A 20435-nucleotide genomic window follows, 5' to 3' on the forward strand; every position below is an offset into this window, starting at 1 on the left:
AATTCACTTTATCATTTGGAGGAGAGTGTGATAATTGCTCTGTGCAATACCAGTTGATTAACTTGCGGTGGGATCTTTCACATTTGGACCACAACACCTGCCCACAGTGGCCTCCTCTTGTGAAGGACAGCCACATCGTCTTTGTTTATGAACCGTTTATGTATTTTCGCAACGTACGTAACCAACCGTGCTAATCGGAGGTGCGAACATTAATAATAAGGTTTAATAACCTACAACTGGTGGTCGCAGGGGTAAGGTTATTAAGCCGTGTGCAGCAAAGATTAAACCTTACCACTGCAACTATATTTTGTATGTCCATGGTTCTCAGTTATGTCAACGTACATGAACAGCCATGTGCGTTATATACCAAAGTCTGCGTAACTTATCGTGGTTATATACGTCGTGTATTATGTATCATACGATGGTGGCCAACCCATCACTCTGTCCTTCATAGTATGTGAACGCTGGAGCGCACGCAAATCGCGGGTGGAATTCAGCACTCCCTTGTCGGAGACTTTGACTTTTTAACAACTTTTATTGCCGCCAGCAGCAAAAACACTGGAGGCGATTTCGATATGAAACACACAAAGTCACCAGCAAACAAATGAAAATAAACGCTACAAATCGACGCGCTGTGGCGCTAAAAGCACCGCGCACAACACAAAATAAAAGTCACGTGGTGGTGGTGTTCATCGCGCACGCCACGGTGACGAGCCAGCGCTTCAGAATGTGAACACGAGGGTGCCGTCCACGCTGGTACAGAGAGGGGCTTTTCCGGCTCCCCAGCGTTCGAAGAAGACGCGCTGCACACCACCGACATGTGTGTGGTAGGCGTGCTCCAGCCGGAGCCGCGCCTTAAGCAGGCCTCTGAACACTGGAAGCAGCACAGAGCAGCCGTCAGTGAGAGAGAGAGAGCGTCGCGCGGGCAGAATTTTCAGGCTGTAGCCAGGGGAAAAAAATGAATCTAGCGAGAGCAGCACAGCTGATATTTCGTGAAGTGCGGTGCCAGTTTTCTGGCGATGCCGCGCGCGCACAGCCATTGGAGACGAATATTAAAATATCGATCTTCTTCCAATGTTTCTCGCGCTCCCTCTGCGGAGCTCGCGTGAGTCTGGGTTCTCCTTGTGATGGCAGTGACCTGGTACGGACGCAACATCGATTCCGCTCGACGCAGCCGCTCCAGGGGCAGCCACGTTTCGTCTCGTGTTTGAAATAACAATCGTAAATAAATAAAATAGTGGAATTAAACTAAGTTGCTTTTTTGTAACGCGGCCAATGAAAGTATTATTAAGCGGTCGTGCGAACAATGGAGCTCTGTTTACTGGATAAGGAATGTATATATTTTGCAATGTATAATGTCGTTATTTATTGTCTCATTTACAATCGAGTTTCAATCTGTGTCTATCACACAGAGCACCCGATATCAATTTCAGTTGCAACGATGCATTTGATTTACCACGTGTGGCCGCAATCACATTTTTTTTTGCTTTTACCCTTCCCTCTTCCAAGACACTCGTCCGAGTTTTATTTTTCTCCCTCCACATCATCCAACGAGCGAGCATTTTTCAGCGCAGTCGGTGCACGGGTTCACGCAAAGTGCGAATCCGTGGGGAGCAGAGCGCCCGAGGCTGGCACCGTCGAAATCCCGAGATAGAATCTGGACGGCTGCCTGCCTTTCGCAAGACTCTCACGTGCCCCGAGTGGATGATCTCATCCTGGTCACCAGTGTCTGCGCAGCCGCATTTAATATGTTCATTTAAAGTGGTTTCCGCTTACTCAAAATTCAAATGTGCACCCACATTTGACACGTGACAAAGATTATTTGCAGGATGTAAGCAAAGTACGTCCCCAGCGTGGCTAAAGCGGCCCTTTGAAGTGACTTAAAAAGTCTGACACAGGGTAGTTCACTGCTCGCTGCAAGATTCCCACGTGGAAGTTCCTACCCTTCTGGGCAGAATCGAGATAGTACAATTGGAGTATAATCGGTAGAATATGCAAAACATTAAATAGGAAAATGTCGATTTATATTGCATGGAACTGCATTTTGACGTTAATTTGAGTTTTGATCTTTTTGTTTATTGTTTTTATTCTAATTTGAGGTTATATTTATTATATTTATATTGAAATTTAATTAATGCTGTAAAAGCCAGTGGGAATAATGCTTCCACTTCACAGGCATGTCCATCTCTCATGGGGAAGTGCCCTTGGTTCTTTGCCTGGAATATTATCAAGCGAGAATGCTTTTGGGCAGGCTGGTGATTCTATTGTGGGACTTTAGACAAGACACCAGGGTACGACCTCTGCTCTCTATCAACGAATTGCCACACGAACTTTAACATTCACATCACAGCCAGGACCTCGATTTGAAATTCTCTTTAAAGGACAGCTCTTCATAAGGAGCACAGGGTTAAGTTCATAGGTGAGACATCATCTCAACTGAGCAACCACCACCACATTCTGCAACAACCGGAATGTCTTTCCGTTGGCAGTCTCTCTATGAAATTGTGAATGGGTCCAAACCTGCCCAGATTATGACATGCGATGCGATCAGGTTTGTAACAGCCTGGTCCATGAGTCGCCAACAAGCCCCACCACCAACTTTATTTTGCTCATTTCCCACTGGACCGGAGCTTCTCAACCCTGGGTTTGTGAAGTATTTGGGGGCTTCAGTGAATTGGAGATCATCTCGGGATACACAAACATTAAGCTTATCTAGAGGATTAATTAAATGAGGGCCACAAATTCCCCATGTGCCCATTGGGTTAAGATAGAGAGGAAACAAAAGCCTATATAGCAAATACAACTGGGCAACCATCTGACCAGAGCGATTCCACCCACCCATACTTACCATCACGAACCTTACGCTCATCCGGAATTGTCCTGCAGCTGCTGATGGACAGCAGAACGGAGCTTCCCATCTGCAGCCCCCCTGGTTTGAGAAGAGTCTGCCAACTGAAGTCCCCTAATCCGTGACAATCGGTGCTTTCAAGATCGGACTGAACACATTTCTTATTATGTTCTGTCCAACATCACTGAGTTACATTCTCTCTGTGCCATCAACGCTGCCGTCCCAGCTTTTAGCGTGAGATGTGACGTGTTACTAATCTGCGATTGAGTGATCGATTGAGAGAGTTGGTGTGTCCACAGTGAAAAAAAGTTAGGGCCTTTGGTGGTGAAACGGCTCGAAAACATTGGTGCACAGCCCCGCTTCCACACTGATGACCGCACAAAAGCAACACTCTTCGCTCTGTATGTACGTACGGACGTGTGTTCAACTTCTTCCCTATCGCACGTAGCCGACCGTGCAAATCTGCTCGCAGCCGCGGTCACCCAGAGGTTAACAACCGCTTCCCCAGAAGACACCGCGGTGCACAGACTTCAGATCAGACATTCGCAGGGGGGGAGGAGGGGGGTCTCCTGTGCATCAGGTGCGAGGTGTCTGCCGCTGGCCCGTTCACTCGCGAGCGCACGCGCTGCACGCCACCATCGATGGCGGACTCACGGAAAGTGCTGCGATCAATACAGCCTGATAGGATTTTTATTTTGTGTTCGGAATACATTTTTGCGGGCAAGAATGTAGCAATTTAGAGCGATCAAAACAACAACAACAAAACCTCATTCTCAAGGCATCTCTGGTGGAATGGCGCATTTAGAAGTGACCCGTATCAAATTATCCCGAGAAATTGTAACACAGCGCCTTTGTTTTGTTAGTTTTCGACCGGCCACGATAAGTGGAGTGTGTGGAAATCAGAGTAGAATAAGCATTTATCTCGATATGGTTGACAAACTCGTGATGAAGAACTCCTGAGCAACAGTTAATGGCACACTCTGCCTTGTATTTCTTCCAAGTTTAGTCACGCAAAAAAATTAAAACAGCCTCGATTCTGAGCCCTCACTAAATCGTGCATCATCCAGTGTATGAAATGTGCCATCACACAGAACAGCTTTCGAGAAACCCTTCCCAAGACATTTCTCATTTCCCCAATAGAGGGTGCACTTTGCCACAAACTCCGGTGCAGAGAAAGGTCTCCCGCAAACGGATAATTTCAGTTCTCAGAGCTGAAATGTTGCGGAATTAGTCGTAGAAAAATATACATATACAGTTTTTTCACGATCATTGGTGATCAGAGAGTTGAACATCAGAGCTCACTACACTTGAGAAGCCGGTTTTATTCCCAAGGTGTCTCAACCCCAGATTCAAAGCCAGAAACGCTAATAATACGAGCCGGCAAATGGAAGCCTTAATTATTTTTTTGGTAAAAGTTCCAACACTGGCAACAAAAGTAATGAGTTAAAATGAACAATAAATGCAGAGCTGGGCTTTATTTAAATTCTTCCAAAGTATAAATTAGATATTATTTGGGTCTTTCGGTAAAGTTACGTAGATAGGTTCCAATTAATAAAAAAATAAAATAAACAAAAACCACAGCACAAGCGATCGTCATCGCTTGCGATCGTCCTGATGACGATCGCTTGTGTTGTGATCGAAACGTGGTTTTTGTTGATTACATTTTTATTAATTTGAACCTATCTTCGTGACTTTACCGAAAGATCCAAAGAACATGAATTCCTGCAGTCACGACATATCTCAGGGCATGTGGTCGTCTGCAAACGTCTCAGTCCAAGCGCAAAATAGTCCACAACTATCATTGTAACAACGTGTCTCTACATATCCATGGCAAACATTATATCTCTTGAAAAAACGCACCTCATTGTGCTCTTACCTTTTTGTTTCATTAACAAAGAATGCCACTGCTTTACGGGCGTTCACTTAAAGAGACGACTTACGGGCACGCATCGATGTCTTTGAAAAGTAATTAGAACAAAAATAATGTTACGACTCTCCCCCATTTTCAAGGTCATGACCTTGGGCAGTTCGCTCCTGCCCACAGTTCCCAGCGGCCTCCAGAGGGGGCGAGAGACGCAGCGATCCGTGCGCGAAGGCGGCAGGCTCCCGCGCGCCCGGCGGGACCACCCCCCCCCCCCCCCATTAGGGGCGTCGGTCAATATCTGCAGCTCGGCTCGTGCAGCCACCCACGCGCGCGCGCAGCGGCGAGACGTCGGCGCGCCGCCGTCGATTGTCGCCTGCGTCGCGAGGAACCGGCACCCTGCGGACGGGGCCCTGCGCTCGATGCAACGACGGGCACGCACTTGCTCAAGTTGCCACTGGCAACCTCGGGGCCAGGTGAAACGTTGCCGTTACGCAAAACTACGGATGACTTTCCACAAAAGCTGTGCATTTATTTTACATGTATACAATTAATATTCTTGGTTCTTTCGATAAAGTCACGTAGAAGGGAAATGATACAATAATAAAAATATAAAACAATACAATTCTCACGACGTTTCGACTGCAACACAAGCAATCATCATCAGGTGTGTTTTTATAGTGTTCAGATAAAGTAGTGTAGTAAATGTTTTACCCTTTTGATCAATGTTTCATGAACAATAAATCCACAGATTTCACACCTGATGATGATTGCTTGTATTTCAGTCGAAACGTCGTGAGAATTTTTATTTAAATCCACATATTTCACACCTGATGATGATTGTTTGTGTTGCAGTCGAAACGTCGTGATAATTTGTATTGTTTTATATTAATATTATTTTATTATTTCCCTTCTACGTGACTTTACCGAAAGAACCAAGAATATGAATCCCTGCAGTCACGAAAGCTTTAAATCGAAATGTATAAAATTGCTTAACTCGAGATATTAATTAATTGGCTTTGCATCGTCCTTGTACTGCACACCTTTTGGCATCCTGTGCTCTATATCACAGTTGAGACAACGCCATAAATTAGGCTGTCTCTGGCGTAGGCCAATCAGGTTCAAGGACAATGCATACATTATCGAATCATATTTTGTTTGGATGTTCTACCACAAAGTCTGTGTGGTTAGTGCAAACTTGACGCCTTGAAATGTGTCTATTTGGTGTTCGAAGATCTTAACACCCTCCTGCCAGTATTGCCCGAATAGCTAAAGCCTTTTTGTTTGTTGTAATCTCGGTAAATATTTCACTGGCCCAAGCAAGGCGATGGGCTGCATCGAGATCCGGAGGCGGAAATTGATTTCGAGCTCACCGGATTGTTTGACGACCACTTTGTCATGGCGTCACCCAGCCACATGTGTCTGAGACTGGCGAAGCGTGAATACTGGGGTCAACCGGTGGGAGGTCAAGGTCCAGCGGACAATATGCTCAGGTGCTCGCGCACACAGGAGAGGCATTGGAAGGGCATGAGGGGTGCCAGCAAATTGCCCGTCTCAGCTTTGGATGTCGCAGAGGTTATTTTTACATTTTCGTGAGCCGTTCATTTGTCAGTGATCCACACGCGTGCGTGCGTGGGTGTGTGGATATGCGTGCGCAGCATGCGAGTGTGTGTGTGTGTGTTCACCAGGGGACAACAGTGGTGTTAGGAGGTGTAAGCAGGTCGCATCAATCACTTTCTTTCTTATTTATTGGGCAGCCCCGAGCTCAGGTTCCCTCCAAGGCCCTCAGTGACACCATTTGGTGGAGATGAGCGGCGTGTGGTGAGGTGTGGCTTTCTAGGTGTGTGCCTGTCCGAGGGAATTTATGAGCAGAAGAGCCGCACTGCACTACGAGCCCGGCGACCCGAGTTCGATTCCTGCTCACGGTCAACACCAGTGGCGATTATCTGAACCGGTCTTGGGTCATTCCTAGGTCGACTCAGCTTCAAATGCGTACCTGGTGCAGTGTGTAAAGATCGCTACTGGGGAGACAAAGGCGGCCCGGCGTGGTGCTAGTCACCCATCCCCTCGTGTACCGTTCCAGCCTTCATAGGTGCTACCCGCTAACAGCATGTTCACAAAGAGACTGTTTAGGCTATACGGCAGATCTTTCTGGTAAGTACACACTGTAGCCACGGCATTTCACAGTTTAAGATCGCGTTTACATTATCAGCTGTCAACCGCCATTTAATTTTGATAAATGTTATGCGTTAATAAATGAATATTCATCACACAAATCTCTTAATTGCAATTGACAGAGCGATTACTTGACAGGGCCACCTGAATTTGAGTGATGATCGAGGCTTTCCTGGATAAATACGCATAAGAATAATAATACAAATAAATTATGATGATGATGATAGTAATAATATACATGGTGCTTCAACCAAATGTTAACACTTCTGAGAATTTGCAACAATACCGCAAAAAATGTGCCTCCCGGCTCTGGAGACCACCTGGAGAAGATTCCAGGCACGTGTTGACAATGATGGCGAACAAATAAAGACTTTTTAACATTTTGAAGCTATTAACATACATCTGTTATCATGTTACAGTGCATTATCCGTTTTTTTTAAATTAAAAACGATAGTCTCATGTAAGTGTTAACATTTTTTGAAGCACGCTTTCTCTTTGTTTTGTCTTCGTAAAGGGGTAGGGGGCCCAGGCCTGGCCCAGAGATCACTTGCCTCTGATAAGAGCACGTGGTCAGCAATCAATGTCAGGTAACCCAGTTCATAAAGCGGTATGATAACTACTGCGTCCCTTCTCCCAACTCTACGTATCCAATAAGACTTCATTGCGAGTGTCGAAACCTTTTTCAGGAGATATATGGCCAATTATTTTTTATTAAAAGGCTGCACTATGCTGACGAGACTCTCAAAGTCAAAACCATTCTAACGTTTGTAGCAGCATAAATAAACGCTGCTGGAAAACATGTATCCAAAGTGTGCGTCGGCACACCTCTTATAAACAGTTTGCCTTGGGAGCTAACCCCCCTTTTCCTGAAGATGACCGCTTGTGTTGCAATCGAAACGTCGTTTTTGATGATTTTTTGTAATTTTCTTTGAACCAAACTACGTGACTTTACCGAAAGACCCAAGAACACTCAAAGTCAGTTTTCGAAGCGGCATAGTTTTTTTTTGTATAATACTTTCTTACCCCGGTAAGCTTCACTTAGCCTCAAGACTCTTATTCAGCAGGGTCCTGCCAAGTTTTTTTTAAACATATAAAACATCTCAATTGAGTGATTTCCGAGTTAATGGCACAAATTTTACAAATGTGAACCATGACGGCGGTACATAATGGCTTAGTTTGCAGAAGACCACAAAATTACATCACAATGTTATAATGTGCATCGGTACACTCTCCATCAGTACATAAGCCATCGGTACACTATCCAAATGGTTCCAAGAGGGATAGCAGTTTCATTCGAGATAGAATCTGAAAAGTTTCCTCCCTACTTCACAGTTAGGTGGAGTTTTACTGCACCATAAATCTACGCAGCCACTGGCTACTGACTCAACAGCGAGCCTCCCGTCCTAGCGTTTCTGTGTATTTAAAGGTCCCATGACCAAAATCGCATTTATGTCACCAAGTGGAAGGATGAAATACGCGCGCTCAAAAAGATCGAAAAATAAATTATCCAAAGAATATTGTGAGCGTCTTCTGAATGGCATCTAAACATATGCGGGGTGTCTGGATACCCGCGACACCCACAGCGGCTGCGTCCATCAATGAGTGGCGATCCTGGCTTGGGCCAGATTTGCGAGAGAGTGGCGAGAGGGGTGCCTGAACGAGTGACGACAGGGCCCTCTCTCACCAACGGACCCCAGCTGTGCCTCACATGACCGCGAGCCCCTGTTTTTGGGGTTCGCCGCTGAGGGAACAACACTGCCAGGCATTGGCCCAGTGATATAGGCAATGACACAGATGAGATGACACGGTCGTGGAGCGGTGTAGCAGCTGTCAACGTTAAGTAAATTTTTTTTGCTTAAAAAATTTAATTACGCTTTTCTGTTGTTGAATTCCATTGAAAAATGGTATTGGTTTTAACAAGAAAAATGCAATCATGGTGAACATGATGAAAAACAACATTATTTGAAAACATGATTTTCTTGATTTATTTTGCTTGCTGAAAAAATGCTGGTTTTGACAAAGGAGTCTTTTTTTATGGCAATTCTAATTTAATCTCGATGATGCGGAGGTCATTGAGATGTCCGATGTGCGTCGCGGATGTACCACCGTGCGCATTGTGTCGAGCGTTGCACACCACGTGGTGCAAACACAGCACAGCCGCGCAAACCCCCTGCACGGTCTGAAAAGTGTAAGTTGTTGAATGAATGTCCAGTTAATGATTCAATGCACACAAACCGGTCAACTCTTCATAGAGTAAAGGTCAGCGGGAGGTAGGAGGAGTGATGCTCGGCATTTATGTCAAGATGATCCCACGAGACATCACCAACAATATCTTTAAAACATTGAGGGCTCATTGAGACAAAAGGCCTCCTATGCAAGGGAGACCTTTGAACACGCAAACTGTGCCTTGTTCAATGTGTACTGGATTATAATTTATTGGCAACCTATTGATATTGTTAATTTGTCGTCTTACGTTAAATATATTTCGACTGGCGTGTCACCATGTGCTCGCCGCTGTATTGTGATGCAGATCTGCCTCGACAAAAGGCGTTTCTTCTGAACAGGCTGCCGCCTGCCTCAAACGAAGGGACACACGCGCATGAAACACGATGCTGCTTCAACAACACGAATAAAACATTGGCGATTGCACTGCATAAATGGTTAATCCACTCCTGTGTGTCGCTCACGGCGTCTGGTCAGGGACAGCCCGAGTGGCCGGATCAATCCCAGAGCTCAAAGCACTGAGTCAGCACTGCCGAGACCCTGGGTTCGACTCTGGGTGTTGCCCACCTGTTAGTTAACACATTCCTGCGGAGGGAGCTGGTAGGAACGTTGGGTTGCTCGGTCAATGGCCAGGGTCAACGGCGGCGTGGTTTATTCTGCAAATATGTTCGACTGTGAGGGCGGGCACAAGCCGGCATGAGTAGGTTAAACGTTGAGTTTTATAAGGGCACCACGGGGTGACCAGCCCCTCCACACCCAGCCCCACCCTCCCCACCCAGCCCCTCCCCACCCTCCCCTCCCCACCCAGCCCCTCCCTCCCTGCACGACGGACACAATAATCCCCTGTGGGCTGGTGTAACCAGGAGGTTCCTACCAGTATTAAACTGGGCTCTCAGTGTAACAGAGATGATGGTCTCATCCTGGTGAACAATGACCGTGCAAACAGCCATCGTGCGATGGAGCTCTTCGGTGGGCAATTCAAAGATGTGTGGACGAGATGCCTGCAATGTCATCTTCCACGGCCACTCTCGAATACAGGCGTGGTGCACTTTTAGTCTGGCTCCAGAGTTTCCAAGTTCACGTTTCTACGTCGATAGCACAGTCGGAAACAAGATCTGGGTTAAAAACAAGAGGGCTCTGTAGGTCCATTGATGTAGCTGCTCACCCCGAGCTCTCAGTGTCCTGAGAGTGGCATTGTCTTTGTGCTGTTCGTCTTTTGGCGTCCTCTGGTCTGACACTGTTTGCGACGAGGCTCTAAGAAAGCTCTCTCTGGTGTGGCCCAATCAGTTTCAAAGACAATGTATCATCATATACTACCAGAGCATGTTTTGTTTGCATGTTCACCACACGTATATGTGGTTAATGCAGACATGATTCCTTGCAAAAAGTTCAAGTTAGTTTATTTTTACATTTTTACACAAATATGTTTTATTATTGCCTGAAAGTGTTAAAACCTATTATTATAGGGCTCTGTAGTTTTACGATTTCTTGACGGGGCACGGCTGCCCCTCTCGTGCGCCTCGCCCCCGTAGCGCGCTCCCACTGACATCCCTCTCCCATTCCGCTCTGCGCAGGTGTTCTTGTCCAAGCCCCGTGACAAGGTCACTCGTGCCGCTTTTCGGATCTATCGGCATTATGGGGGCACAAGGGGAGGGGGGGCTCGGGATCGATGGTGATTTGACACCGAGCGCCGGGTTGAGCAAAGCTAAAAACAGACAGCGGTGGGCACCCACCTCTCCCCCCCCCCCCCCCCGTCGTCTGTAACCCATCCTGGGAGCTCACGCCGCGCGAGACACGCGGCGTCTTTCACGCGACCTTCGTCGTGGAGGAGGGCAAAGGCTTTCTCGTTAGCCACCCCTCGTTATCCTGACAACACGTGCCCCCCTCCGGCCTGCCCCGCACGAGAAGGCCGCGCGTCACGCCGGCCCACGCGGTGGAAGCTTCTGGCAAACGCTCACGTCACGTGGCGAGCCCCGCGAGAGGAACGCGCTGCTGCTGCACGGATTGTGAGTTCCTGAACTGAACTGCAAAGATGGTTGGATTGTATCGCCTCCCTTGCCAACGAATGTGTCCTCATTAGAAGTTGCTTTGACACCTGTCCTGGCTTTCCTGAGATTGTTCTGTTTGTTTTTTTAAGTCGCTTTGATGGGGGTGGCGGCAAGATGCTATCTTCCTCGCCTGATCTGCAGACGTCGTGGCTTCGATCCCGCCCCTGGCCATGCCTGTTGTATATTTGGAGTTCGCTTGCTCTCCCCATGGTTGCTCCTCTGATATTCCCCTCGACCGACACATGCGCTTATATTGCTTGGCTGAACGTTCCCACTTATAACAAGGTCACTTCGATGAGCTATCATGTGTGTCCAGGTCACCACTGAAATAAATAAATAATAGAGCAGTGGGCTTTCAACCTGGTCAACACAATAATTGATGGGAAATCTGTCATTCTTCCCAGAACATTAACCATTCAAAATCCCGGTGTTTGTCACATGCGGTTTCTCTCCCATTCGACGCGATGTCAATTGCATGCCTTGCTTAGGCCAACTTCAGGGCTGTGTTTTTGTTAAAATAAAATAAAAATACAGTGGAACATTACAAATTTTAGCTTTGGATAGCCTCCGCCCTGTCAATTGTTCTTCGCCGATCGCCTCCCCTCGTGGTCACGAAGGCAGGGGGAGAAGGGTGCGGAGTTGGAGCAGTGGAGAACAACACCGCGGCTCTTGAAGCACTGGATGACGAGAGGCCAGCCGTGTTGAGGCACCACACCACGACTGGGCCGGCCGCCAACGGCTCGGATCTGACTCGCAATGGCCGTGGGAGCGCAGCAAGAAGGAGATTTCGTATTCTTAGGTTTTTTCGGTAAAGTCACGTAGGTAAAACATTAAAATTAATAAAAGTAAAATAAAATAAAAATCACGACGTTTCGGAGGCAACACAAGCTTCCGTCTTCAGGTAGAACCGTCACAGCCACGACAGCTGTATCAAGTAAATGAGAGATTACAAGAGCTACCACTCCGTATATATAATGGTTGGAGAGGGGGGAAGGGCCAAGTACGGCACACTTTTTATTAATATGGTAAGGTGAGGCTTAAGAGGCTGAGCCTTTGTTATGGAGAGGTACGGTTTGTGACTAAGCCTGGCCTACATAACAATAGTGTGAAAAAAGAAACAACTAAACATGGTAAAACAAGCCTGGCCGTCTATCAATAACCTGTAATAGTTGTCTGTCAAATAAGATGGTCCAAATAAGTGTAGTTAAATGTTTTTTGCATGGTTAATCACATCTTTCCAATGATTACTCAGTTTGTAACCATCATCACGGTTGAAATTATGTCCGTGTTTGTATATAAGCTTCAAATCTAGAAGGAGATTTCGCTTTTTCTTTTGGCCTGCGGCTCAACGCTCTGAGACGCGGGTGCCCCGGAAAGGCAGCTGTCACATCTTTGTTCGTTTCGTGGACGGACAGTCGCTCTCGAGTGTCGCTCTCGCCGCAGGCAAACGGTTCACTCGACACCCGACTTGGCAAATGATGCGTACGTAAAGAAAATCACCTGACAGGCAAGCTCAAAAGCACGCGCAAGCGCGCTTGATGAACCTGGAAACCAATTAGGCTTGAGAGTTGTTTTATAAATAGAGATAACGCTATGCTCCATTGTGGTTTTGGTGTCTCATTACACGTGAGTGTGTAAAAGAGAAATCCCTTTATTCAATTAAGAGTATATCTTTATCACATGTGTCAGTTTGGTTATGCATATAAAAAGCTTTGCTCATGTTACGATGTATTGTTTCTATCCCCCCCCCCTCTACAATTGTACTCCATCAGCGTCTCGTCATGAGCAGTGCACCTGCCAATGTTACAGAATGGCCTGTGGACAAATACTTCATGGACCTGCTTCTGAAATCCCTTAAAGTGACGGGGTTTTTTTGCCCCACTCCCAGCTACAGAATTGAAGTGTGTCGGATGAGGAGTCAATCCAATTTTTCGATTTAAAGCTTTCGTGACTGCAGGGATTCATATTCTTGGTTCTTTCGGTAAAGTCACGTAGAAGGGAAATAATAAAATAATAAAAATAAAACATTAAATTCTCATGACGTTTCGGCCACAACGCAAGCAGCCGTCATCAGGTGAAGAAACAGAGCCGTCGGAAAGACAGCGTCTTAATGAACACTGTGTTCAATTCTAGATTTGAAGCTTTCGTGACTGCAAGGATTCATACTCTTAGTTCTTTCGGTAAAGTCACGTAAGTAAAAAATGAAATTAAAATTAAAAAAAATAAAACAATAAAAATAACGACTTTTCAGAGGCAACACAAGCGTCCTGTGTTCAGTGTCTATCCGACAGCTCTGTTTCTTCACCTGAGGATGGCTGCTTGCGTTGTGGCCGAAACGTCGTGAGAATTGTATTATATTATGTTTAATTTTTATCATTTTATTATTTCCCTTCTGCGTGACTTTACCGAAAGAACCAAGAATATGAGTCAATCCAAATTAACTTTTAAAATCCCAGCGGCGCAATTTATTTTTTGCCGAATTAAGTGAAACCCCGAAATGTAACTAATTGGTGATGAGCCTGAGGCCATCAACTCTCTGCGCGGGTGGCTAATACCCAGAGACAAACTCGGGCTGTCAGCGGTGCTGACTCACCGCTCTGATTACTGAGTCACCTCAAATTGTATTGACTTACATTTTGATTTAAAGCGTTCGTGACTGCAGGGGATTCATATTTTTGGTTCTTTCGGTAAAGTCACGTAGAAGGGAAATAATAAAATAATAAAAATATAAAACAATAAAATTCTCACGACGTTTCGACTGCAACACAAGCAATCATCATCAGGTGTGAACATGTTTTCTTGCTGTGGATTTCACACCTGATGATGATTGCTTGTGTTGCAGTCGAAACGTCGTGAGAATTTTATTGTTTAATATTTTTATTATTTTATTATTTCCCTTCTACGTGACTTTACCGAAAGAACCAAGAATATGTATTTACTTACATTAAATATACGTGCCTTCTTCTTTCAATTGTCTGAGACCGTCCCAGCAGCGTGATGAACGTGGGTTTGGGGGTGGTGAGGGAGAGGTTAGGGTGATGATGACTCTTACGATAACGATGAAGAGTTGGTTTGCTCTTTACGGGTTGACCATAAGAACATCTCGTTGGTCAGACTGTTGGGATTGGGGGAGGGGGGGTTGGGTGACGCATTGGAAAACCAACTAAAAATTTCACAAACAAGGTGCTAGTAAAATATACGAGTAGTGAATATGTATATTTGCATACAAACAATGCCACCACGTGATTAGAGTGGAAAGCTTATTGATGCCATCCGATGGAGCTGCATGTGTGCGTCACGGTGTGGGCACACACAGTGACACACACAGTGACACACACATGCCATCCCCGTGGTCAGCGTGACCGGAACGATGTGCCGCCAGCGGGTAACGTTTGCTGCGTTCTCCCTTCATGTAGAATTTCTCCCCCCACCCCACCACCACCGTTGACAGAAATAAAATGTTAATCATGAGGTCACCCTAACTGGAAAAGAATATGCTCGCCGCGCACTCAATTAGTGCCCGTGATTTATGCGCGGGATCATATTTAGCGAGCGGAGGGACCGGTGATAATTGATGATGCAATTAGAATGTCTGGGTAATAGTTTTGCGGAGTAATTCGTGTAAAGAGTTTGACCCTTTTTGTCGTGTTTGTTACCGCTTTTTTCCACAAAAGCCTCGAATTTGAAGCACAGAGGCGTGGCCCTTTTTCTGTTTGTTGCGGCCGTCACCCGGACAAGCTGCTGCCCTGACGGTGCATCGCTGCCCGCGCGCAGCGATGCCGGCGGCGAGCATCCACGCAGCGCCCTGCGACCCATGCACGAACCCCGCGTCGCATTTTGTCGTTTCTCCGCGAGATTTGTTTGCGAACGAACAAAAAACCCTCGTGAGCAGAGCGAGCGTCGCACCACTGCCACCGCCGCTCCGCGATGGGGCCGGCAAAAATAAATAAATAGTTAATCCGGCTCTGGAGCACAAGTCGTCGTCGTGGTAATCGTCGTCGTCGTCGTCATCATCGTCGTCATCATCATCGTCCTCATCATCATCATCAGCGGCGGCAGCGGTGGTGGCGGCGGCGACGTCGCGCGAAATGAAATATTGATCCCGGTGTGATGGAGGGACGCAAAAAGCAGCCTCCTTCATGACAAGATACTCGGCGTGATGGATCGGCAGACACTTCCATCCCGTGCGTCCACAATTTATTTTTGTAGTCGATGTTTGTTTTTTGGCGAACGAACAGAAGGGCCAAGGGAAGAGCATTGTTCTTTGAAGTGAATAATATGATTGTTGGTTTTTTTTTGTAGATTTTTAAAAAATCTGTCTTGCTTTGGAAATGATGAACTGCGTCTGCATTGTTTTCTTTTGACATTCAATGCTATTATCTTGCATTTTCACGTAGATTTTACGATACGTTTTCAAATAACCTGAATGCCGATGCGTTATTTAAAAAATATAGAGTTAAGCATCCTTTTAATTAGACGTGCTGCCAAACTCCACACGTTATTTTTTGCATGGCAAAGAAACAGAAATGTTGTTTGTATAATCTAAACTTGAGCTTTCAGAGCTCCAATAACTCTGCTTTAGCGCAGAGGTTCAATTGGCCGGAATGCGACTGCCCGAAAAAAATGAGGCAGGAGGAAGAGAGAGGAAATTACGTAACATCGCCGAGTGTAAAGAAGACACGGTGAATTCTTACGGGATGCCGAGTGAAAACCAGGAGCCACACATGAGGAAAAATGGTTAACCATCAAGTTCACTATCGAGCCCTTATGTAGTCAAATGAATGACCAGGCAAATCAGTTTTTTCGGTGGGAAAAATAATAATTGAAAAATAATAATTGCTTAAGTAAATTTAATCTGTCAATAGGAACATAGCAATATGCATGAAAAATGCACGATTTTTTTAAAGGCTAATGAAGCGCCATGCCCGTGACCACACGTGACACTGAGGCTTAATCTCTCCAGGAAGCGTTATGACGATAGTATATTTATCTGCACGATTTCCGTAAAATTACCTTAGTCTCGTTCCCCGCAATTTAACAGCATATCAGTTGGTTTTAGTTATGTTTAAGTTATTTTCTTTGTCAATTCAATCATTCGCGAAGGCTTGTAACGAGTGCGTACTAGATTGCACAAATATAATACGTACTCCTCGTGACCTAATGAGGTGAAAACAGTAGGTCTCTTGTGACAACAAATAACATAAGGCGCAGTGTTAATTTTAAAACACTATTCGATTAATCGCTAGGTTTTCTTTTTTACTTCAAATCATGTTCACAAATATTATTTAACTTTGAATGACAATCGCGTGCTCATTTTACAACTGTACCCTACATTTATTTTTCATAGTTTTTATTTTTATCCGCCCAGCGATTTTTTTTTGGTCGAGGCCCAGGGTGACCCTAACCCAAAACCTGGAGACATCATCGGTGCCTGCCAGATCGTGGTGACAACTGCGAGCGGTGATTAGCAGAGCCAGCACGACGCGCGGGGTCTCCCAACAGCGCAGGTCACTCCCTGTGGCACAGAGCATCAAGGCGTAGGGGATAGGATCACAACCCCATTCTCCCCGTGGCCCCTGTCGTGGAAATGCATTGGTTTGAGAGATTTTTTTTTTAAAACGACACTTTTTTTCTGACCAATTGTAATTTAACCTAGCATTTCAAGAATGCTTCATTTTGAGATAATACTTTTAGTTTTTTTCGGTAAAGTCACGTAGGTATAAAATAAATCACGACGTTTAGTACGCAACACAAGCGTCCATCATCAGGTGAGAAAGATGGACGCTTGTGTTGCGCCCGAAACGTCGTGATTTATTTTATTTTCTACCCACGTGACTTTACCGAAAACACCAAAGAGTATGGATTCCTGCAGTCACGAACGTTTCAAATCAAGTTTGAGATAATAGTTTTGCCAAATTAAATTTTTTATTCACATTTTACGGCACGTGATACATTCCAGCCATAAACATACTGCCCGGCTTTGAAGGTCGTGCGCGTCTTTGTTTAGATGAATCATTGTTGTTATTTTACATTGTTGGCCGTTCTTTTATTTTAATAAACACAACATGGGTGGGGGAAACACAAGGGAGGGGGTGGTAGAGAGGGGGCTACCATACGGTAATGTAAAGGTTTCCTCATGTTGTTGGTTAGTAGAGCTGTCATACAATTAACAATGAGTGTGTGTGCTGCTGACACTGGGAAAATATTGGATGCTTCGAAAAGGAAAGCTTGAGATTAACAGGAAAATGCATAAAATCGGAGCCATGTGATGGAAATGCAGTGTAAAGTGATATGACAGAAGCATATGAAATCCCCTCGGACACAGAGCATCGTACGACGAATGTGTGCCAATTTCAAGTAAACACAAATGTATGATATACACGTAAAACATCCAGTCCGTGTAAAAATACTGTGCATATATTGTTAGTTCATCAACCTATGGGTCTTTTGGACCATTGGAAAATCAAAGCTACTTTTTTTTAAAGCAGGTAAACCAATTTAGACGTTCTGAGTCGAATCAACAGAATCAGGCCTGCTAAGGGCATATCCTGTACCCTGTGACACTGTTGTACAATAAAAGTTGCTCGAAACTTTTTTTTAATTCACATTTACGACGCGTGATGCAATCCAACAATACACATTACTGCCCGGCTTTACGGGTCGATATTGCAACACATACAATGTTAGTCTCCTTCAAAAGCCAATATTTGCTCACCAATGTCATCACAGAATACGGCAGTTAACACATTGAATAACCAACCGTCTTCCTGACATCTCGGAACGATACAGTACATATACGGAGTATCATTTTGTTATTTGCCAAATTAAGCCAAAGCCATGGGGGTAAAGGTTAAAAGCAGCAAAGTCTCCAGGAGTTTGTACTCTAAGACCGGGGGAACAAGGTTTGCCAATCGGCTAGAGGCAGCATCAATCATTATCAATCAAGCGTGGGATCTAGGGTGGCCACTAATTGTAATGAAAAATGCTGTGGTGGATTTAGGGGTTTAGGATTGAAACGAGCAAGGCCGCATTTCCTCATTTAATCAAGAGCCCCGATTTAGTCCAGAAATGTTTTAGGAATTTGACGTGCCATAGTTTGTAAATTTAAGTGGTCTGCAGAAAGGGAAAAAAACCTATTTCATTGCTAGTACATATATGTTTCATATGGCGGAGCGAGGAATGTAAAATGAGAGATATTTGTAAAAAAAAAAATCTCAAAAGCAATTTACTTAAATGCATGTGCCCTCGTGGAGATCGGAAGATTCCATTACTTGTGGGAGGTCAATCATGCAATTTATACCTGTCAGCGGGGTTCCATTCCATTCAGGAGGTGGGTACAGCCCAGGGTTCTTCCTGTATTAACTTGCCATCACAGCAGGCAATGTGTCTATAATGTGTCTATAATGTTCTCTATAAATTACCTGGACGTTTCCTGTGCTTCCAAATCTCCAATCAGTGCAATTGGTTCTCATAAGGAGCAGACTGCACCGGCATTCGTTTTCGCCCGTGATTTGGCTGCGCCTCTTGGATGTTTTGTGAGGTTTGGCTGTGGTCCAGTTGAGAGAAACGAGGCCCAGATCACACGTTGCACCGATTAACGCAGAAGCAACGTTGGGCCCCGCTCGCCAGAAACCCTCAGCAGCAAAGCCTCAAGGAGCATTGCGTCCTATTATGCAACTGTTCCCGCTAAGTTGACGCCATAGAACGATGTGTGGTGTCATTTAAATCAGTGTCTCTCTCGCCCAACACTCGAGTGTGTTCCTTTGTACCGTGAAAAAGGAGTTCGACTCGCACAGCAATAACCCCTCTGTTTCAGTCTACGCTGCAGGAAATATTTTGGGACATTCTTCAAGCACAACGGCACTCACGGAAAGGGGCTACGGCCGCGCTTTGTAAGGCTTGACAGGACACACCCGTCTCGAGTCAAAACCGGCTGAGAAGTTGCTAACAAATCGCAGGTAGTGACCGGCAGCGAGTTCCACGGAGATGGGGCCAGAACACTGCAAACAAATCTGTGGGCACCGCATGCCAATGTCTCGGTGCGCGGGATGATTGGAGTCACCTTGCGCTTTGCCGACCCACGTTGATTTCGACGGGGCATTGGCGGAAAACCGGTAACATGCGCATCTCGAACGAGTATGATCGCTGCAGTTTGGCATGGAGGCTTGTTGACGGGTAAACGCAGATTCCTCTGCCGGACCGGCAGCCAATGCAGTGTGCAGGCTCGTTCACGGAGAGTGGCTGTGACGCGGCATCGCAACCTGCGTCTGCGCCACGAGAGGCGTGCGTCGTCGGGCGTGCAGAGCTGACCGAAGGAGACGAAGGTGAAGGGTGCGGTGCTCGGGCCGAAGACGCCACGAGTTGTCCGCGCTTACTGCTGCGTCGGCGGCGGGTGTACGCGGCGTTTTGAGCGCAGTTGCCGGAGATGGTAAAATCACTTGCTCGGCAACCGCCTGACGTGTACAGCAAACGTCATCTATCTCCCCTGTCGAGGATGACGGGGAAGCTGCACCATCTCGGGCGACGGTTTAACCGTCACCTCTCAGCCAGCTGATGTCTGGAAGCTGGCCAGAGTCTTTGTCTGCATTTAGCTTCAGACAACTGGACGACACCCACTGTGGTTGAAGGCTGTCGATGTGCAGTTGCAGAGTGAACGATGAGCTGTGTGTTATCAGCGTGGGAATGTTAACGACATCAGCGGCGTGGAGGAGGCACCAGAGCACCGGGCCCCCCGGCGGGCTTCCTTGAGCCACGCCACACTGCGCCGGTGACTTGGTTCGACCTGCTTGTCCGGCAACGATAGTCGGTGATTTTCGCTGGATGAACAACTCAAACCAACGACAGCATGAAGCCACGGATGTCGCGATCAACGGGAAACTAAGCCACGTGTCTCGGACCGTGTTCGTGAGCACAAGGCAGATTTGAAACACGGTAGGACAAATACTTCTGCGTGGCTGATCATTATTTTAATGCGGCTGGCTCACACGAAATTGATTTCTCTAAGACAATGGTACTTTGCAAGCTCACTGGCTATCAATAAAGATTCGTTCGTGAAGCCATCCATATATAGAGACACAGACACAATTTGAACCGAGAGGATGGGTACAAACTCAGCAATCCTTGGAAAGATGTCCTTCAACCACTTTGGCTCATGACTTGATTTGTGTTTTCTTGTTACCTTACCCCAGGGCACATATGTCCCGCCCACTTCGTTCTGACACCGTTGGCGCGTTGTTTACGTGGCCATGCATGTTCCATGCCCCCGCCAAAGCGCTTGTGC

Source organism: Lampetra planeri, chromosome 2 (assembly GCF_965212315.1).
Source record: "Lampetra planeri chromosome 2, kcLamPlan1.2.h2, whole genome shotgun sequence".
Classification (NCBI taxonomy): domain Eukaryota; kingdom Metazoa; phylum Chordata; class Hyperoartia; order Petromyzontiformes; family Petromyzontidae; genus Lampetra; species Lampetra planeri.